Consider the following 21,459-nt stretch of genomic DNA (forward strand, 5'->3'; position numbering starts at 1 on the left):
TTCTATATTAACAATATTTGATGAATGTTTGAAATGTCCTACACACATGATATTCGCGAAATTTTCTATAGCTCAGTTGAATATTTGCTTAAAGTTGTGAACTTTTTCAACGATCAAAATGTTTCCAGGCAACAGGTAATGAAGTGTACCATCAAAGATCTATGACTCTCTGGGTACACTACGGATTTGGTCGATCCAAAAAATTAGACATGGGTGCTTGCTGTTTCTTCGTAGCCACAAAACCTGGAGATGCACCTGATCCCCACCTTCATTTTATCATAGTAATTTTTCAAATGACAGTGTCTTGTCAAGAGCCCTGTAAATGCTCGGGTTATTTTTACTTAGGTCCATGTATTTATTGGACCTTCTGCAATTTCAATTCCCAGTCTAATGCTTTCTGACTGTTCAGTTGAGGTTTTTTCACCAAATTATTTGTTTTCTAATTTCTTTGTACTTATTTCATCAATTATTTCTTCAAGTTAATTATTTGTGAGTTGATCGCTTTCATGACTTGATTTTATAGAATAGACTTTCTATATTCTTTTTACGATACTTTCTACTATAATTAGACCAGGGTAGAAGCCTTTAAAAATAATAAAAAGTGATAGTACAATGAACCTTGTAAGAGGAGGAGCATATAATAAAAATTAAAAAAAATATTATATTATATTATATATATATATATATATATATATATATATATATAAAAATTTACGGGCGATCTTAGATCGGGAAAGGGGTGAGTTTTTAATGGTAAAAAACGGTTTCTCGGTTTCTGACAAAACTATAACTCCTATGGAAAAAAGTTGAATAGTAAAGTTGTAGGTAATACGAAGATCTACAACTTTGTATTCACACTTTTTTCACACAACCTCAAAATTTATGTGAAAAATTGAAAAAATCAAGTTTTTGGTTTTAAATTTTTTTTCCTTTACAAAAAAACATCTTTTTTTCGCGAAATTTTGTGAAAAGTTACTTTTTCATGTCCCATATATACTATAATTTTTTTGATTTGAAATATTTATTTTTTCACGTTGTTTTGACATAATATCGAAAAAGCACTCTAATTTTCGAACGAAAATTCTCCCGTCAAAATATCGGCTTTTTTGAAAAATTCGGTGAATTTTTTATTCTTTAAAATCTCTACTTCTTGATTGTGTAAAAAATATTACTCTTATCATGGTAAACTTTTTTAGAAAAGGCAAAAAATAAGACGAAAAATTTCGCATCCTTTTTATTATAATCATTATGTACAATTTTTAGTTATTTATTAAAATTCTCTCATGCTTATGGCCATCAATGTAACATGAAATCTCACATTTTCCGTGTAATTAAAAATTCTATAAATAAATAAAAATTGTACGTAATGATTAAATAAACTCGGATGCTAGCTTTTTCCGTCTTATTATTGCCTTTTTTGAGAAAATTTACCATGCTGATGGTGATATTCTGTCACACCATCAGTAAGTAAAGATTTCAAAGAACGAAAATCTCAATGACTTTAAAAAAAGCAGATATTTTGACGGGAGAATTTTCCTTCGAAAATTGAGGTGCTTTTTCGACATTATCTAAATGACGTGAAAAAATAAATATTTTAAATTAAATAAATTACAGTATATGAAAAGGTAACTCTTTCGTAAAAAAATGTTTTTTATAAAAGATAGAAATTAAAAACGAAGAACTTGATTTTACATAAATGTTATGTGAAAAAAATGTGAATACAAAAGTTGTAGATCTTCTTATTACCTACAACTTTATTATTCTTCTTCCATGGGATTTGTAGTTATGCCAGAAATCGAGATAAACCGTTTTTCACTCTTAAAAACTCATCCCTTTACCTTCTCGACCTCAGATTACCCGTAAATTATGTTTCCTTCTATTTTCTTCAAATTCTCCTCTTTTTGCAATGAGGTTCATCCTCCTATTATTTTTTCTGGTTCCAAAAATTATCGATACTGGTCTAAATTGGTTCAAGTTTGGATTTCAAAATAATAGAAATGACCAGATTGTCTTCAATTGGTCCACTTGATCAACGCATATATTTCTCACTTGTATTGAGAATATTTCATTCGTGAAATACGTTTACATATATCTAAAATGCGGTAAGACCTATAATGAAATTTAAACTCTTATTATTCATTTGTTATAATTATTGAAATCTATATCTTCGAATTTAATTTATTCGTATTCTTGTGAAAATAACTTCTTGTGAAAGAATTAGTAGATGAATATAGCTACGAATCATTCCATATTCACTCACTAACCCTATAAATTAGTTGACGTTTTTATTACAATTGAACTAGTTAATTCTAGACAGACACCGACCTTCTCGTCTCGTTTGTTGAACTTGACAGTAAACTGCAGTAAAACGATTTTTCAACAATTTTATTTTGTTGGTATGATTAGTTAGCGAATTAGTCATTCTATAACAGAACAAACGATGTCTTTGTATACTTGTGCGGACGGAAGCGAGATAGACCGGTCTAGAAATGATATTGCAATGGTTAGGTTTGGTTTTTCTTATCGTATGTGTGTATAAAAATAAAGTTTTTTTTTCTACGAACTGAAGGTAGTTAAACTTTTTCGAGGTCATAGAGAAGCGATTATAAAAAGTGCACAAATAAAAATGCAATATAATGTAGTCATAAAAGTGTTAGGTTGATTTCAAAAGTACGCATACATATTGTGATAAAACGAGAAATGAGTAAAGCCACTGAACGGATTGGGATAAAATTTACCTTGATTAATGCATACGATACAGTAATAAGAGTATATTAATGACGATTTAACTCATTACACGCGAGTAAAATACTATACTTTATCCACGACTACTACTTGTGTTGGAAAATTTTGTTACATAACTATTATATTTTAGAAAATATATCATACATTATATTATTGTTCATTCAAACATAGTACAAAGTTATCGAAAATTATATTAATCGTATAACATCTCCATAATAATTAAGACAAAAATCTATGTATCAGTTTCACGAATATTGGGACCTATCTAATATAACATGGGACAACTTTAGCAGCTCCTCTTATTTCTGGTGGTGTTAAAGTCACTTTCAATTATCAAAATGTATTGACCTCATAATTCCATTAGCTTCATAGAATACGCGAGAGAAAATATTTTTTATCTCCAGATTCTTGATTATTCAATGGAAACTGATCCGTAAACAAGTGAACTAACACACTATACAAAAAATAGGAAAATAATAAAAACTAATGGCTTGATTCTATATTTAATATTCCCTCAGTTACTTATTTCTTTCATTAATTCTCCGGCTTTCCCATTTTCATCCGCTTTCTGTTTCTCCACAAGCTGCTTATTTCCTTCAGTTTCTCCACCAATTTCCCAAACTTGCCTAATTTCTCTAATCTGAGCGGTTTTCTTATTTTTCTATTTTCATAGGTTTTCCAGTTTCATCAATTTTCCAATCAGTTACCATGATTTCCCAGTTTCTCTTTTGGTTTATAGGTTTATTCCAAGTTCCCCTATTTGCCGGGTTTTTTCATTGGTTTTTCCGATCGTGGTACACTGTCAGTAATATAAGTTTTTTCCAATAAAAGTGCAAAGTCTCTATTATCCTCATATTGAATATATTTCCAGAGCACTGTATACAATTTATACATAAATAGCATCTTTTACAATTTTGAGGATCAAATTGTCCTCCATTGTCATTCATATTTTGAAAATACTTCTGAAAATGTGCCGTATACCATAAGAAATTCGAGTAAATCACAGAAGGAACTAGCCCAACAAAAAAAACACAGAAATTTTGGGAAAAAAATATTTATTGTTCAACGTAATCTCCTTTTAGCTCAATACACTTTTCCCAGTGATATTCTGGATATAATGGAAATCGTCAAGCTCCTCAAAACAGCCATTATCTGCTGGAATCACCTCTTCATTGCTGGAAAATGTTGGATAACCAATTCTTGTAACAGAAAATAATCCAAAGGGGCTGAATTTAGAGAATATGGTGCATGAGGTAGCGATTTAAACTTCCATTCATCAATTTTGGTCATTGCAATAACGGATGTGTGAGCTGGTACATTGTATTAATGAAACAACACTTTTTTCTTACCGACATGCGCCGTTTTTGCTTGATTTCATCGCTCAAACGTTGCAATAAGTTCGCGTATTTCTCGCCGTTGATAGTTTTCACGCGGATCCAAAAAAATCGACACCATGACCTTGACTGCAGATGGAATGGTCTTTGCCTTCTTTGGAGTCGATTCTCCCTTTTCAATCCATTGTTTTGATTGTTCTTTTGTTTCGAGTGTGATGTGATAGACCCACGTTTCATCCCTGGTTATGGAACGGTGAAAAAATTCGGCTTTATTTCTGTGAAACATTGCTGAACACTTGATGAAAACATCTTCTGTTTTCGTTCCATTGTGAGCAAACGCAGCACCTATCTTGCACACAGCTTTCTCATATCCAAATTTTCAGTACTTATACAATGTACCGCACTTTCTGAAATGCCTACTATGTCTGCTAGCTCGTGCAATTTCAATCGACGATCATTCAGTACCGCTTTGTGAATTTTATTCAACATTTCTGGAGTCGTCACCTCATTTAGTCGACCACTGCGATGCTGGTCTTCGCAGGTCGTACGATTAAACTCTGCTACCCAACGAAGCCGTCTCACCAAAAGTAGAATCTAGTTCAACTTTTATATTGGTTGTGCTGAGGTCTTTTAAATAAGAGTATTGTACTACATAGTGATAGGGATTTTGTCCAAGAAGTAACCGCCTTCTCTAGGTCGGGCTAGATACTTCTGGTACCATCCTCGTATAAATCGAAACACCGACCTCTATATATGACCATCTGGAAAACTTACTACCATGTAAATATTTATTTTTATTTTGTTGGGAATTTTTGTTCTCAGTTTCAGGGCATTATTTAGACTACTGAAAATATTGATGCTGTTCTCATTATTTGAGAACAAAGTTTGTTTCAAATTTTTGCGCACACCATTTATTCTTTATTTGTAAATACCTTGACGGTCTATTCAGGTTTTTGATAGGTGAAAAATAATCGTAATGATATATTCAAATCATCTGTTATTAAAATAATACGAGTGCTTTCAGAAACTTTGTCTATTGCAGTACCTAACAAACGCTCCACGTCAAAATTGTAAGATTCAAAAGAATGGACTTAATCTCGACTGAATAGATTCATATGTCAAAAAACTCTTTTACAAATTTGAGTTTTTCATTTGGATGACTCGAATTGAATAACTATGTTACCGATATATGAGCTGAGAAATTTTAAATAATCAAGATACTATTAGAAGTTATTCATGAATACAAGTCTCAATTGGAAATTTTAGACAAATATTTCTCAAACTATTTTACTCTAAGTTAACTGGGAATTGCTATAAAGTGAGAGGGTAGTTTTGTATTTGTAACTATTTGTTGTATTTAGAAATTGTCGACAATACATACGATTTATTCCTTTATAACTATTTTCTGTTTAAAATAATAACTTTATCCTTCATGCTCAATAAAACAGTAAACAAAGAAAGAAAAATTTCAACAGACAAGCTTAATTAGGCTTCCAAAATGACGCCAACGAAGCGTTACGATGTTCTCCATCTATCCTATTTGATTAAAGTATGACTAACACGCTAGTAAACAAATAAAACTACGACTACTATGACTGCACATTCAAGTTCAACAAACGAGACCCTGACTCTCATATTTTAGTCGACCGTCTACAGCTTGTCTAGCCGACTCCTAGACATTCCTACCTACATTCAGTAGATGCACTCGACAAATTCATTCAGAAACATTAGGTTGATAGTGCTGTTGGAAAGCAGTGCCGGAGAGTTAGATAACGTACTACTATCAACAATTTCTTTCGAAAAAACAAATTATACCGATTGTTTATTATTCTATTATATCTGAATACGGAATAATAATTATAAAAAGGCGAAATAGAGAATTTGATAAACACCCGGAGTTTTATAAGCATCGTGTTCACCTCCTTCAGTTAGATTGAAACAATGAACTTCAGACCGCAGATATTTTTACCTGAAGATGATAAAAATAAATGATAATTCCAATACCGCTTATCAGGGACATTGTTAATTGTACGTTCGTAACAGTACACCGTAATCTTAAGGTCATTGTGAGCTTCCATCAGAGCTATATCTATCGAAATCTATTTAGATTTAGATGAACTATATTATCTAACTTGACCTAAAGTAGGTCTTAAAAACATTTTCTACTTTGACTTGTTAAGGTAAGGTATTTTGTAACTAGGTCATCCAGAGTTTTTTTCTCCTACATAGAATTAGAATTCATCAATTTCTGCAATACTTACTTTTTACAATACTGAGAAAATTCAGCCATATTTTTGCTAAAATCTAGATACTTCTTGGAACTTCTTCTAATTTTTCCTTGTAGATGCACTTTTCTATATCACAGAATGGTTCCAGTTTTGATATCCAAACTAAAAAGGCTTTATTATTCTTACCTAGATCAGCTTTGATAGAAGTATGATTAGAGTAGATCGCAAAGTGATTTTCTAATTTTTTTCACAGAATCACTTCCAACTCTTAATATCAAATAGTAGTACTGTTAGTGATGAGTTGAGCCTTCGATTTTTACCTCTTCCCTTACCTGTTCTCTCCTTATATGTCGTGAGAATGCCCTTGCACAATATGAATTATCCAGTTCTGAGGGTGGTTAAATTACAATTTCCACTTGATCTTTTCAAATATTTTTTCGAAATATTCATTCTCGTCTCCAATAGTGCAACTTTGTGTGGAACCTCACTCCCATTTTAGGAAATGTATTTATTATCCTCCATATTTTATCACTGTATGGGTTTTTAAGTAAAGAAGAATAAAGAACTGGATGCAAAAATTCTGGTTTAAAGCTGCGAAACCAGAACTTATATTTAAGTATATTTTCCAAATTATACATTCGAACTTTATGAATTTTCAATGGATGATTACGATGATCAGTACTATTTGAAGATCAGGGGTAGCTCATGTCCAATGTTTAACAATCTGTAATTTACACGAACAATCTGTGCAATCCAAAGATAGCAAAAATAAATTGTTCAATCTATTTTTTAACAAATAAGTACTGTTTGTTTAACTCGATAAAATGTATGGCTAAGTAAATATGTAGATTTCAAGATCGTTGTACATCCCATGATTTTACATCATTTAGGAAGTGAGAAGGGGCTCCATCCATAACACATAACATGGGTAGGAAAACATTGTGAAGAAATTCTAAGTATCGCTCAACATTTAGATTATATGAAAAAAATATGGACTCACTAAATTATTATACAATATTCCTGCCCACACTTTAACACAAAATCTTTGTTTGAATTGTACCGTGAGGATTCTCATTTGCTCATAAATGTAAATAATGGGAAATAATAAAAAAACCGTCTCGTGTGAAACCAGCTACATCAATCAACAATACAAGCACTCACAACAGTAATTACAATTTATCCTTGGCATGTACAACGATCTAAAAATCTACATATCTCCTGAATCATAATCGAGTTAAGCAAAAACACATTTTTTGTAAAAAATCTATTGAAAAATTTATTTTTGCTGTCTTTAAATTATACAGGTTGTTCCTGTAAAAGTTTCGAATTGTGAATCATTGTGTATAATGTATGTATAATTTAGAAAATATATTTTAAAGGTATATAGGTCAGAAACAAGGTGTCGTATGAGAAATTATTTTTCATATCACTTCATTATTTTCACGTCATATACTCACTTCCGAATTTTTTGATAAAGTCCTGGAACACCCGTATATGAACAACCTATGAATCGAAAAATAAATATAAGCGAGGTCTGTATTGTTTGATCAATATATCTATTTTATTTGCAAAATATAATCTATTCGAATTCCAAACTCGTTCTGTCTAATGCCATAATATTTTTTCAATTTTGGAAAAAAATAATATTCTATGTTTTTTTATTATAAGAATACAGACTATTTCTATAGCTGACTTTAGTATTAATAACAAAATAACAATAATGAAATGATAGAGTTACTTAATGACAGAAGTGTTTATGAAAAATTGAAGACCTTTTGTATGCCAAATCGAAAATTTAGGTAAGGTTAGGAATAAAATGGATAAAAATTAGTTAGGATACATCGAAAAAAGTGTCCGATTTTTCTGTGACGTCGGTAACTGAGAAAAATTTATTGACTAAAAACTTGTAACCTCTAGCAGCACGTAATAATAAAGATTTTTTGACCGTCGTTAAAAAAGAACATGTATTTCGGTACATAACATACCATGGTATGTTCTGTGTATTTAGGTATGGAAAACTTAAGACACTTTGAGTACCTTAAGAAAAATCTGGTACAAATGTTTCCATAACCATTTGATGAACGTTTGGCTGAAATTGTCCAAAATAGTGACAGATGCTACATACAACAAGTATTTAAATTTTACTTTTAAAATTTTATTTTTGTGTTTTTATTACGGGGTACAATAATAATTTCTGTGTGAAATATTACCTCAGAAAATGAATCACAAGTTTTCTGATATTACCTTACATGCAGTTTTTTAATTTTCTTATCATTTTCAAGGTGCTAACATGAATTTAGAGAAAAAAATCTAATTTCGCTCGCTCCAAAAAATTGAGTAATTAACCATCGGCAATTAATAAACCTCAAAAAAAAACTTTGTAGTTTGTCTACTAGAGCAATTTATAAAATTGAAACAGTAAGTTTTTCTCAGTATCTTTCTTTTTATGAAATGTGTTCAATTCCTGTAGATTTTCTCAATTTATTTTATTATAGTGAACCAAAGGAAAATAAATTAAGCGATATCATTCAAATCAAATTAATGACTTATTAAACATAACATGAAGATTTCAAAATATTATCATTTTTTCAAACAACATAATATACATATTATAGCTGTACTATAGCTTTCTAAATAAATTTTCCGAGAAACTGAAATAATAAAACTTAAGAACAAAGCTTGTCACGAATCAAAAACCACGTTGTAACCGTTATTCGCTAAATTGAAAAACCAACGAAAGCAAACAAAAAGTTTAAAATTGACAAATCTATGAAAGAAGAATAAAAGGTTACAAATATTTCAACAGAGGCTAAAAAAACATCTTTACACAAACAAGAACAAAATGAGAAATATTTAATTTTAAATATATAAAATGTTCAACTCAAGATACAAATAATCCAAAATTAACAAACACAGAATTGATTTATATTAAATATGATAAACTTACAGTTAATCATATGAAAGATTTGAAAAACTTGAGTCAAATTTGTCACAATTATTTCATTATTAGCTTCACTCGCGGCTTCACTCGCATTGAAGCCATTAAATTAAGAAAAGAGATCATTAGAATAGAAATGAATCCATATGATTGAAAGCAAGAGTTATACTTTCTTTATTGCTTAAAAATTGTTTTAATTCATCTCTATCACTTAACAATAAAGTTTTTAAAAGCTCTTCTGGTTCACCAAGTAATGAAAGTGATACCACTGGAACAGCACCTTCCAACAGTTTCATCTTTCCATTTGAAAGGCATCGCGATAGTGACATTTTTTATTCATTGGCCCAATAACAATCAAATGATGATTATGATATTCAAAATGAAGGATCATATTGAAACCTAACACCATTAAATACCGACCAAACCTTACGCATGAAATTTCGACGGCGCGTGGTCTGCATTTCTGCATTATGAATTCTTCTCGCCTGCGATTGTTCTGGCTCTTCTAGTTGCCTGCAGCTTAGCTTGTCTTTCTGAACGAACTCGTACCTTAAGAGGAGTTTCAGTTGCTCCCAAAACAGTTTGTTGCTCTGCTTGCTGTTGTCTTCTCATCTCTGCGTAAACCGAAAATTCTTTATTTCGTGCAACTTCTGCTGCACGGAGCTTTTGCTTCCGAGGCATTCTTAAAGACGAACAGAGTAAGAATTAAAACCAAACAGTGAGATCTAAAATAAATAAAATTGGCAGAAAAAAATAACAATAAATAAAGAAACTATAGTCAATTGGATTGGATATTGACGTGACCGTTTGTAATACAGTGTAACGGTATTACAGTATTCAGGACTGGAACTTCATTACTGGAATGCTAGATGGCGTTAAAGCAGCTACATTTTGAGATTTTTGATTCGCTTGGTATCTGGTAAAAAACAAACTAACATTCACTTTTATAATATCAGTGAGGATAATTCATTCGAATCGTTTTGTCAAGGTTTCTAAAGTGGGTATACTGATTTTATTCAATATTCTTATTCACAAAAGTTTTCGTTTGAATTTTTTCTATACATCTTTTACTATTTATTTATGTTTTATTCATAATTTTATTATCATTATTAAATGTATTTTTTGACTATTCTCCCAAGTAGGATCAAAATATTAAGATCTAAAACATGATAAATAAAAATTAATCAATCTTCCAGTCCAATAAAATATATTCATTACATATATACTCAAATGGTTAAAATTCATACCGGACTAAGGTTGATATAGTTATCTCCAATTTAAAAATAAAAAGTAGAATTATTTTTTGCTTGATTCCAATTTGGAAAAAGTACGTGACTGTACTAGAGAGATCTCGCAACTCTCCAATCCCATAACACATTACCATTAGCCGATAAGACCTTGACGGAATGTGTTCATCAGCAACAAGTAGGCTTAGGTCGAATTCAGCAGTGGTCCTCTTTAGAGATGGGCACTTCGGTAACTGTTACATACACGAATTCATAGTAAATTAAATCTGAGATCACATTCTGTATTTATTCAAAAATATTGGGGGTGTACATATAATATAATATCTGCTTCTTAATTATGTTGTTATCCATTTAATTATAGAAAACAATGTATATTTGTGGTCATAATATACAATTTGGGAAGTCACACATATGAAAAAATTTCGGTAATTATTTAGTTTAGGTTGCATACGCCCGATTCTCTTTTAGTATGTTATACAGTTTTTTATGCTGAAAAAAAGATCTATATATATGTTGGGCGCCCCCCGCTCCCAATCCTCTCCAACATTAAATATAATTAGTTACGACTAATGTAATGATACAAATCAATTTCTAACAGTAATCATTTATTTACAGGTACAGATAATCATCAATTTCTATTGGATACAATGGTGACATTTATTCAATAAATGCTTCAATTCTATTTGAATATAAATAATGTCTTTAAAATAGAAATTCTCCAATATACTGACGACTAATGAGATTTAGTCCTTCCATAACGAGGTATGCTATCACGAGTATCTCGTCAAAGTCTCTCAATATTTTGAGTATGAGCCTAACCTAACCTAATCTAACCTAACCTATCCCGAACTAACCTAATCTAACCTATCTAAATTTTCAACCTCGAACAAGTATGTGAAGGAATAATTTCCGCGCCCTATATATATTGAATTAATGAGCATAATTTTCTCCACAACATACTAAAATTTCAAGGAAATCGGACGTATGCAACATAAACTAAATAATTATCGAAATTTTATTCCACTAAGAAAATGAAAAGTACTCAAGATAATGGGAAAACTTTACTCACAAATTGATATAATCTTTAATACTGCAGTAGCCGTAATATTTTATTCATTTTAATATTAATAAAATTGAATTTATTTTACTTTCTGTAACTTTCAAGATTTGGTATTATGTTTTTATAAGTATAAACTAATAATAAAATTTCCAATGTTTATAATAAATATTGAGTATAAGTGACCTGAAAGCAACCACAAGTAACATCTCTATTCTCCAAACGATGGGGCCATTCGTTAGGAGGGCCATCCATCGGCCGACAAAATGCAGGCGGAGGGAAGCGGGGGAAAGGCACATTGCAAGTTCATGGACCTCGATTGCAATTCGGCCGTCTGCTAGGAACGCATGGGTGCACTTTCGCCGCGGACTATGCAACTCTTTACCTTGTACCCCTTCCCCTCCTTACTTGGCCGCACGCCGCGCCTCGATACAACTCGATACCAGCGTTGCCAATGTAAAATAATACATGTAAAATTATTTTTAGCGTTTATTTTTATCAGTAAAGGAAATTCTAGTATACGCAAAATATTAACCCGCCTTTCTCTTTTTTTCACAGAAATCTGCTTGCTTTTAATTTTTGTTAATACCTATACATGTTACCACCGAAATATGTATGCAAAATTGGAACCTGTCCTTCCTTCATGGAAATCTACTTGTTGATAAATTTATTACACATGAATATTCAAGTCCAACTCAAGTAAACTATACATTTTCTTTAATCTGATCAAAATAATTGAAAACCAAATACACATTATAATTAATACTGGCAGATATTGGTATTAGATGAGGAGACCCACTAAGCCCTCCTTTTTTTTAATATCATTATAGAAAAACATGAACTGAAAGGTGACAGAATGGATATTGGACAGATTAAGGTACTGACGATGATACTACGACATTAATCAAAGAAAACGAAGAACCCCTACAGAAGACCTTAAAGTTTTCAATTACGCAATCAAATCACTCAATCTAGTTATATGGATATCTCCATCAAAATCAAACGAGTAATGGAATTCAAATATCTAGGTTTAGATCTGCCAGAATATAAGTTCAAGAATAGACCAAAAAAACCTAGTTGAATGGCAATATGCATCAACAGTTTCAATTTGGTAGGACAAACGTATCTTAACAAAAAATCAATGACATTACCAATAAAAGAAAACCAGGCACAACACAGATGAGAAGAATTCTGGGAATTGCAGAGATGTTGGTATTGAGGCGAATCACTGACAAGAGATTGACGGAGAGGAAGTGTGGCGAGATAATAAAAAGAACAGGCAGGATGAATAAGGTGAATATTTGTATACTGAATGGAAAATGAAAAGATAACCCGAGAAATGACTTGAATTGGAGAAATAATTTTCAATTGAACAAAATTTTCTGTTGGTCTGTTGATTGATAGATGAGTATCAAGTTCAAAGTGTACAGATTTCTATCAAGAAAACGTTTATACTACAGGTAAGGAAAATAATTGTGAATCTGGATATTCAAAACATTCATATTAATACTTAAATATTTAGTTATCTTTTTTATTCATGTGAAAACTTTTGAGGTCATTTCAAATCTCTAATAATTTATTTTTTAGACAGTTAGTGGACGATTGAATCCCATAAAACACAATTGTTACTTTGTTGTAGTAATTAATATTTGATACAAGTGAAAACAGGAAAAAATTTCATCAGTTGTTTTTACTCTTTACGGTATAACTCGTACCTGATCTAAAATACTGGTTACTTAGATATGCTTCACATAAGGAATAGAATACAGTTGTAAAGATTACTGGTCTTTTCAGTCTAAAGATTTGAAGCCTCTTCGGAATCAACTTCGATGCATTGTATAAAATATTAATTAATACTATTCAATTGTTGTTGTTATTCACATTTTTGTTCTTGTTTTTCTGGGTCACGTACATAGAGGTGGAAACTTTTTGTTTGGGTCTTATATTACATGATTCAAATCCCGAAATCTTGGAACCACTATAATTGATCATTTTCTCGACGTTTTGTAGCAATCAAATTATTTTTCAACTTATAGTTCTCTTCGTTTATAGGTTCTTCACATTATTCATTGGAATAAATCATGATTGTATTCATACTTTTATTATTGGCGGTTTTACTTTGTTTAGGATTATGAGCATGTTAGTTCCTGAAAATATGTTATACTTCTCAGTAGGTATATAACATCTCGAGTGTTCCGTGACTTGATGCTAAAAATTCAGGAGTGAGTTGATAAAGTGAAAATAATAGTGTGACAAAAAAAAATTTGCCTTTAATATTGCGAAATCAGAGCTTATATTCAACTAAATTATACATTAGAATACCGGTAAACAGAAGGAAGGAAATGATCGATAGAAAAAACTTCCATTGTGACGCTATAAGGCAGAAGCTGGGACTACTCTTCTAAATTCAATGAAATATCTTTCGTAGACTCTGGAAGTGGGTAGAATTGCAAGATGCTGACCTTGAACATTTATTCTAATTTTTTTTTGTTTTTATTTGGTAATTTGTAGGCTAACCAACTAAATTTTTCTACATTTCAGTTTTTTCCTTATGTAACTAACACGATATTCAACAGTATGTAGTTCAATTAGAAACGTTTGATTGTATTTTGATACCAATTTCCAATAAATAATTACAATTTATGATAATTTCCTTCAGAATGTCTCTTTATGGTGAACGGTTTCTTTGACATGTGCAACGATTTAAATATCTACATATCTCCTAAATCATAAATTTTATCGAGTTGAACAAATAGTACCTTTTTGTTAAAAAGTCGACAGAATAATTTATTTTTGCTATCTTTTTATTGTACAGATTGTCCCTGTGAGTTACCAATTGTTCACCATTAACCATACTAAAATATATGTTCTGATTTCGCAACTTTAAATACCTATAACTCAGAAACGAGGGGTCGTATGAGAAACTTTTCTCATGTCACACTATTATTGTCACGTTATTTACTAACTCTCGAATTGTTTTCGCATCCTTTATAAATATATTATAATATGAATTCAGATATATTATAGTATAAATTCCACATTTCCCAATATTATATATAATCCGACAACACTGTATGTAACTACCAACAGTTTAAATTTTGAGTTCCTGCTTGCCGAAATTTGTATAGGATAAGGCTCTTTCGATTCGACGGATTTGGAGACCTGTTTTCCCCCCACACCCGCACACTTGTACGCACACACATTGCTAGGTGAATGCAGTGGCGTACGTTTTTGTAAATGGAGCTCTTGATTACGGTTTATGTACAAATATACCGATTCAATACGTTTAAACTCAATTAATACATGCAGTTTGTCTTTCTTATTTACAATAAAACGTTTTTAGCAACAAATTTCTATTAATAAATCAAAATATGGGATACGAAATTAACAGCATTGAATGTAGAATCCAAAACAGATTTTTGTATTTAATAACATATTAAATATAAAGATACCAAAATCTTGGCGATTTTCTGCCAAATATGTATCATTCTATGTCAAATATGTACTCGGTATCAACATATACAATACAGAAAATAAATAAATTTTGAGAGTCATATTTCACAGCTTGTCCTTGAATCCTGTAGAATAGACTTATAGATGACCCATAAATTTGATGTTTTGACTGTTCAAACACGTTTTTGTTCAAACTGTTTTGTCGTGATGGAGAATTCGATAGGTTTCACTGATTTTCTACCATGTACTCCCTAAAAAACAGGCGACCATTTGCTTCGAAGTGCTTCGTGCGCGAAAAACTTTTGTTGGATTTGGATCCTGTTGGATAAAGTGGATTTTAGTATAGTTTTGAGTTCATATGCATAGATCTATTATGTGTCGCTTGTCGAGATCTTATAGATGTCTTTTGAGCACCGCGAATGAAGTTTTTCAGCATTTCTTTGCACCAATTGACACGAGCCTTTTTGTGCGTTTGTCAAATTATGTAATATCTAAAGCCAATAAATTTTTTTGGCAGCTAAATTTTCAGGCAATATTGAGTATATGCAAGTGGAATTGATGTCTAAGTATGTCTAAATCTCTCGGTATGTCACATGACACTCTCGCAATATTAGTTTATGTAAATCATAGATGTTTTCTGGTACAACAGTAGATTATGGACGTGGCTTGAGATGGTGCTGATTTGATCGGCATATTGCTGTTGGTTTAAACCAAATCGAAAGCCATAGGAAATCATCGCACGGAAATGGTCGCGATTTAATTTCATTTTTTGACCAAGAATGTTTCAAGTATCTGTTAACATCTCAAAGAGCACTCGTATTACAACACGTTCTTAGTACGTTCACCATTAAAAATGTGAAATTTCATGATGGCAACGTCAGTGTTGCCATATCTCAAAACTCAAGTAGCAACCCTCCTATGAACAATTTTATAATATCAGTCAACAAAACAATAGGCTAATAAGACTCTAACTATTTGAACACAACACAAAAAGGTTTTGCAAAAAAAGTCATTTTATTTTCCAACCTAATTTCCATGGACCTCTGTATACTTTATCTAACGTTTCTCTATTTTATTATCCAAAAAGAAATATTTGGTGGAGAAAAGAAGCAAGAAATTGTCAATCGGGGCTATGTCTGGAGAATAGCGGCGGTAAAAAAGCATATTTCTATCTTACTCAAAAATTTTTTCCTTGTTTTTCCATAAACCCAAATAAAATGGAAACAATTGGTTAGCATAATATTAAAATTTCATTATTTCATCCTTTTGGAACTAAAATATAATAGATTATATCACATGCCTCCCCAAAAACGAGTTTAATGATGTTTAACCACATTGATTTTTTTTGGCGCCGATATACCTCGAGAATCCTACTGTTGGCACTGATGATGTGTTGTGGAGGATTACGTTCATCTATATTATTTCAAATGAGCAGCTGCAAAACTTTTGGTTATCACATAATTACATTTGAGATCGATTTTGAGCAAACACGACACTCATTTTATAAAAAGCTGCCCAAGTCATCATTCAAAATTGATACCACTGAGATTTTAGTTTCAAAATACGATGCGCTAAAGCATATCGTAAATTTTCTCAATTGTTTATTGATACAAGTAACTGTTTTCTTTCCTATTGGATACCAATTAAATGTACCAAACACACTATTTGCACCGTCACTACACTCAAAATACACTGTCTGACGCGCGTTTCGATAACCAAGATATCGTGTTCAGAAATGAAAAAAGTCAAATACTTATTAAGTCTCGTTCATAACTTATTAACTTAAATAATATCGAAAAAGTTATTTTTATTACTACTTAATATATTGTGAGTAAAAAAATCGACGCAGACGACAACCCTACAATCGGAAGTCATTACCAAAAAATTTCATTTTTCTTATTAAAATCTTGAACCTAATAGTAAAATATGTTATAATCGGTCACCATCCTTTTCATGTTTGTTTACAATGCTAATTAGAGGTAACTGCCACTTGACCCACCACTATCAGTTAGCCATCAAACATCAATCGATATACATCTCCGCTAACAACAAACTTCGGCAAGGTCATAGTTAGCTAGAAATGATGTCAACACATCGCTGCGAAATCAGGGTCTCTCAATGGTATGCAAGTCCAACAAGAGAAACGCGAGGAGTCGCTGTGAGCAACTAGACAGTCACAAAAAGACTCTAGGCAGCAAACGTGCCAAAAAGGCCAGCTACCGGTCCCAAATTAATCCCAGCTCAACGATTTGCCAAAGAGAACGGTAATTGGACTGAGAAGGGCTCCGCCCCTTCTTAGACGACAGCAAAGTTTGCCTGCACGGTACCAATAAAAGATAATAAGTTTTCAAAAGACCTGTTGAAAGATTCGCTAAGAGTTGCAAAAATACGTGGCTTCAATGGAAGCAAGAACCAAGTTGGTTTTTATTGAAACTGGCAGAGGAGCTGGGACAAACCGATATATAGAAAGAAGAGATCACAATGCAGGACAATGTCCGTTCACATAATGCAGGTGCCTTACTGCAGTATTTACAGGATGTCGAAATTGCCGCTATGGATTGGTCAACTTGTAGTCCGAACTTACATCCTATCGATCATTTATGGGTTGAACTTAGAGGAAAACATAACGTTTACTGAAGAATAGAAAAGCAATGAAATCGGTCAAGTAGAGAAATTGATCCTATCCATGAAAAACCATTTAGAAGCTGTTATTGGGGCTAAGGGAGTGTACACCAAATATTGATAGATTAATTTAAAATAAATTTTTATTTCAAGGCTTCCAATCTTGTATTTTATTACTGCTAATTATTATTTCATTGTTTGACATTCCTTTCAGTTTGATATTTTGTCTCAAAAAAAACTTAGACCTCTCATTATAAAGCTGATAAAGACTGATAGCTTCGGCTAAATTCATAAAAAGAATGGAAGCTACAGATTTTTCACTAGATACTTTTGACCGGGAGCGCGCGACTTAAGTTAATATTTTTGTTTACGAGTTTACTGATGGCTTTAAAACTCTTGATATTTTTATGAAATAAATGAAGATCACTTGATCCCGAGCTGTATGCACATTTATATCATTGCAACTACTTTTGAAATGAATTGTAGATCAAATCATACTTCTCTCTTGATTCTCAACAATAATTCATAAGTGGACGCTTCCACAGATTAACCAATCTTTTATGGAGCTATATTACCTTCAATTTCTCCACTGTTTTCCATTTCATGGATTTAAGAAACAAAAATAACTTACTTACGTTAAAACGTTACATTAGAATAAAATACAAAGTTAGTGACAAAATTAATTCCGAAATTAAAGAAATCTTTTTGGAAATGAAAAAATCATCCCGACAATAGTTAGGTACTTTAGAACCGTTTGGTGCACAATTTTAATTCCGAAAGGGTTGTTGAAAAATGAAATAGAAACATTTGAAATTGGAAAAAATTTTAAAACCGATTAGTGGAATAGGACCATCAATCCATGAAGGGGAAAAGAAAGATCCAAATAATGATAGAGGGATCAGCCTCCTAAGCACGACTTGAAAATTACTAATAAAAATTATTGCAGAAGGAATCTCAAGTAGCGGCATGAGCGAAGAACAACAGTGATTTAGACAAAATAGATCAACCATAGACGCTATATTCATCTTAAGACAGATTGCCGAAAAGGCCATAGAGTACAATAAAACCGCGTTTATGTGCTTCATAGACTTAACAAAAGCATTTGACAGAGTGAGATTACATGACGACATTGAGCTACTAAAAGAACGAGGCGTAAACCAAAAGACAATAGACATCATTCGGGACATGAACAACGGAAATAGAACATATGTAAGAGTAAACAACAAACTCTCCAGTAAAATGCCAGTATCAACAGGGATCAGACAAGGAGATAGTCTAAGCCCCATATTCTTCAACATTATAATGGACGAAATCATAAAAGAAGTCAAAACGGCAGGCATAGGATACAGAATGGGAAAACATGAGTTTAAGATAGTTTGCTACGCTGATGACGCGATTGTGATATCCGAAGATGAGGATAATCTGCAAAAACTGCTACACAGATTTGAAACAGTTGCAGAAAAATTCAATATGATCATATCGATACATAAGACACAATCCTTGACAATAGCGAGAGAACCAAGAAGATGCAAACTGGCAATTTATAATAAAAGTGTAGAGCAGGTTATGTCTTTTAAATATTTAGGGGTTAACATCACGAGCAATAGGAACTTGAAACAAGAAGTCAAAACGCAAACAACAGCAGCATCTAGGATATCGGGATTCCTTCGAACCGTGATATGGAGGAATAAATTTTTAAGTATCGAGAGCAAAACACGGATATATAAAACTTGTGTCAGACCAGTAATGACATACGCCATAGAAACGAGGGCGGAGACTGCAACTACTAAGCGGACTCTTAGAACGACCGAGATGAAGACATTACGCTCAATCACAGGAAAAAAACTAAGAGACAGAATAAGGAGCAATGAAATTAGAAGAATGTGTAACGTTCCGGATATAGTGAGATGGGCCGGAACTAGAAGAAGAGCATGAAGAGATCATGTTGACAATGAGATGTCATTTTTGTAGCTTTTCAAGGAGAAATAGGTATCAAATTATCATAGTATGTAAAACCGTATTGTTGAGGCTTTCCAACAAATCAGAAAAAGAATTTTAAAATTTGTTATACCATTATCGCGAGAGACAATTATTAGCTTATAAAGCAAATTATTCAAATAAACTGTCACTGAGTCACAAAGTCCAAAGTTTCATCTTCAAAATCGACTATTGTCTTTACGATTTTGAGTATAATAGTCCTCTCCACAAATGATGAATAGGATTCTGGATTGAAATTTGTTAGAAAAAATTATTCTCTATCATAGGATGAGAAACAAATTGAAAAAAATAGAAATTATGATAAATGATTTTTGATAAAAGCTTGAAGGATAATGAGATTATAATAGATGATCGTAGGCTCTGGAAATAGAATTTTTTCCAGAACATAAAACTTGTTGTTCATCTCAAAAGTAATAATTGTCACATGATATTATTCAGTCTTTGATATTTCTCAACAACATAAACTTTGAAGTCTTTTATGGATACTTCAGTTGATAAGCCATTTTGAGGTTACCTACTTAATGTATATTTGTTCACACGTCTCAGTATTTTCGCAAAATTCCGGGAGTTGTGAGCCTTTAGGTTAGTGTCTTGCAATGCCTCACTGTTAGCATAAGCTAAATTTTTAACATCTTTCGAGGTGAAGTGTTGAATGAATGCAATTACATTCTTTAGAGTCTTTTGGCTGCCTTTGTTGTTGCATCAAGAATGTTCAGGTCAGATTAGGCTAGGTTAGGTTAGGGTAAGTTATGTTAGGTTAGGTTAGGTTAGGTTGGGATAGGTTAGGTTAGGTTAGGTTGGGATAGGTTAGGTTAGGTTAGGTTAGGGTTGGTTAGGTTATGTACGGCTAGAAAAATAATAAAATTTTGCACTTACATAACCACTAGAACTACATAAACAGTTCAGTGCGAGAATTTATAATATACTCAATATACCGCCTGAGAAAAAAAATCATAAGTCTGCTTCGCATGCGCGTATCTCCTGAAAATACCGAGACGTTTTTCACGCTCTGAAACGCACTTGAATTGAATTATTGTTTGAATAATTTAGTTTGGAACAAACTTTCAGAACTAGAAATTTCTGCTTTTGGATAAACTAAAAATCATAGGGTATATTTGTTGCGTTTTTTATTCACAGTTAACTATCAAAGTATGCATTTTCATGGTAAATATGGACCCCACTTAGTTGACTTGCATCTTTATATTTCCACACCACTTGTAGATAATCAAAATATTTAATTGGCTTTTTTGAAATGGAAGAAATTTACAATTAATTGGGTATTTGGAAATTTTTATTATTGTAAATATATTTACAATACTTTTAACAGTGTAGACACCTGTTTTATATAATCTCTTACTTCTACCAGAAACGTTTCTCAAACTAAACGATGTATATATAGCTATAGGGAACAACACAAGACACGATCGTCCTTTTCGTCGCCCCATCCACACGTCTGGAATAAACGACGAACCTGGAACGGGATCAGTGGAATGGAAAACGAGACCAAAAGGGTAATCTTCTTAATTACCTCTAAAATGTTGACGGAGGTTGACTTGTTACCGATCATCAAACTAAAATCTACAAGAAAAGTCATAAAATTTATTTATCGAATGTCCAGATGACAACAGAGGTATTTAATTGATTGATGTATTTGGAGATTATAACAGCAATAAATTTTCAGTATAGAATGAAGTAATATTTACAAATTAAAGCCTTCAAAATATGAATACGAATCTTCAGCAAATGGAAACGATTAATTTGGTAATATTTATCTACCCTTTAGATTGTAAATTGTTTTGATGGACGTGAGTAATAATAACCAAGAAGGTACCGATTG

Source organism: Diorhabda sublineata, chromosome 3 (assembly GCF_026230105.1).
Source record: "Diorhabda sublineata isolate icDioSubl1.1 chromosome 3, icDioSubl1.1, whole genome shotgun sequence".
In the NCBI taxonomy this organism is placed as follows: Eukaryota; Metazoa; Arthropoda; class Insecta; order Coleoptera; family Chrysomelidae; genus Diorhabda; species Diorhabda sublineata.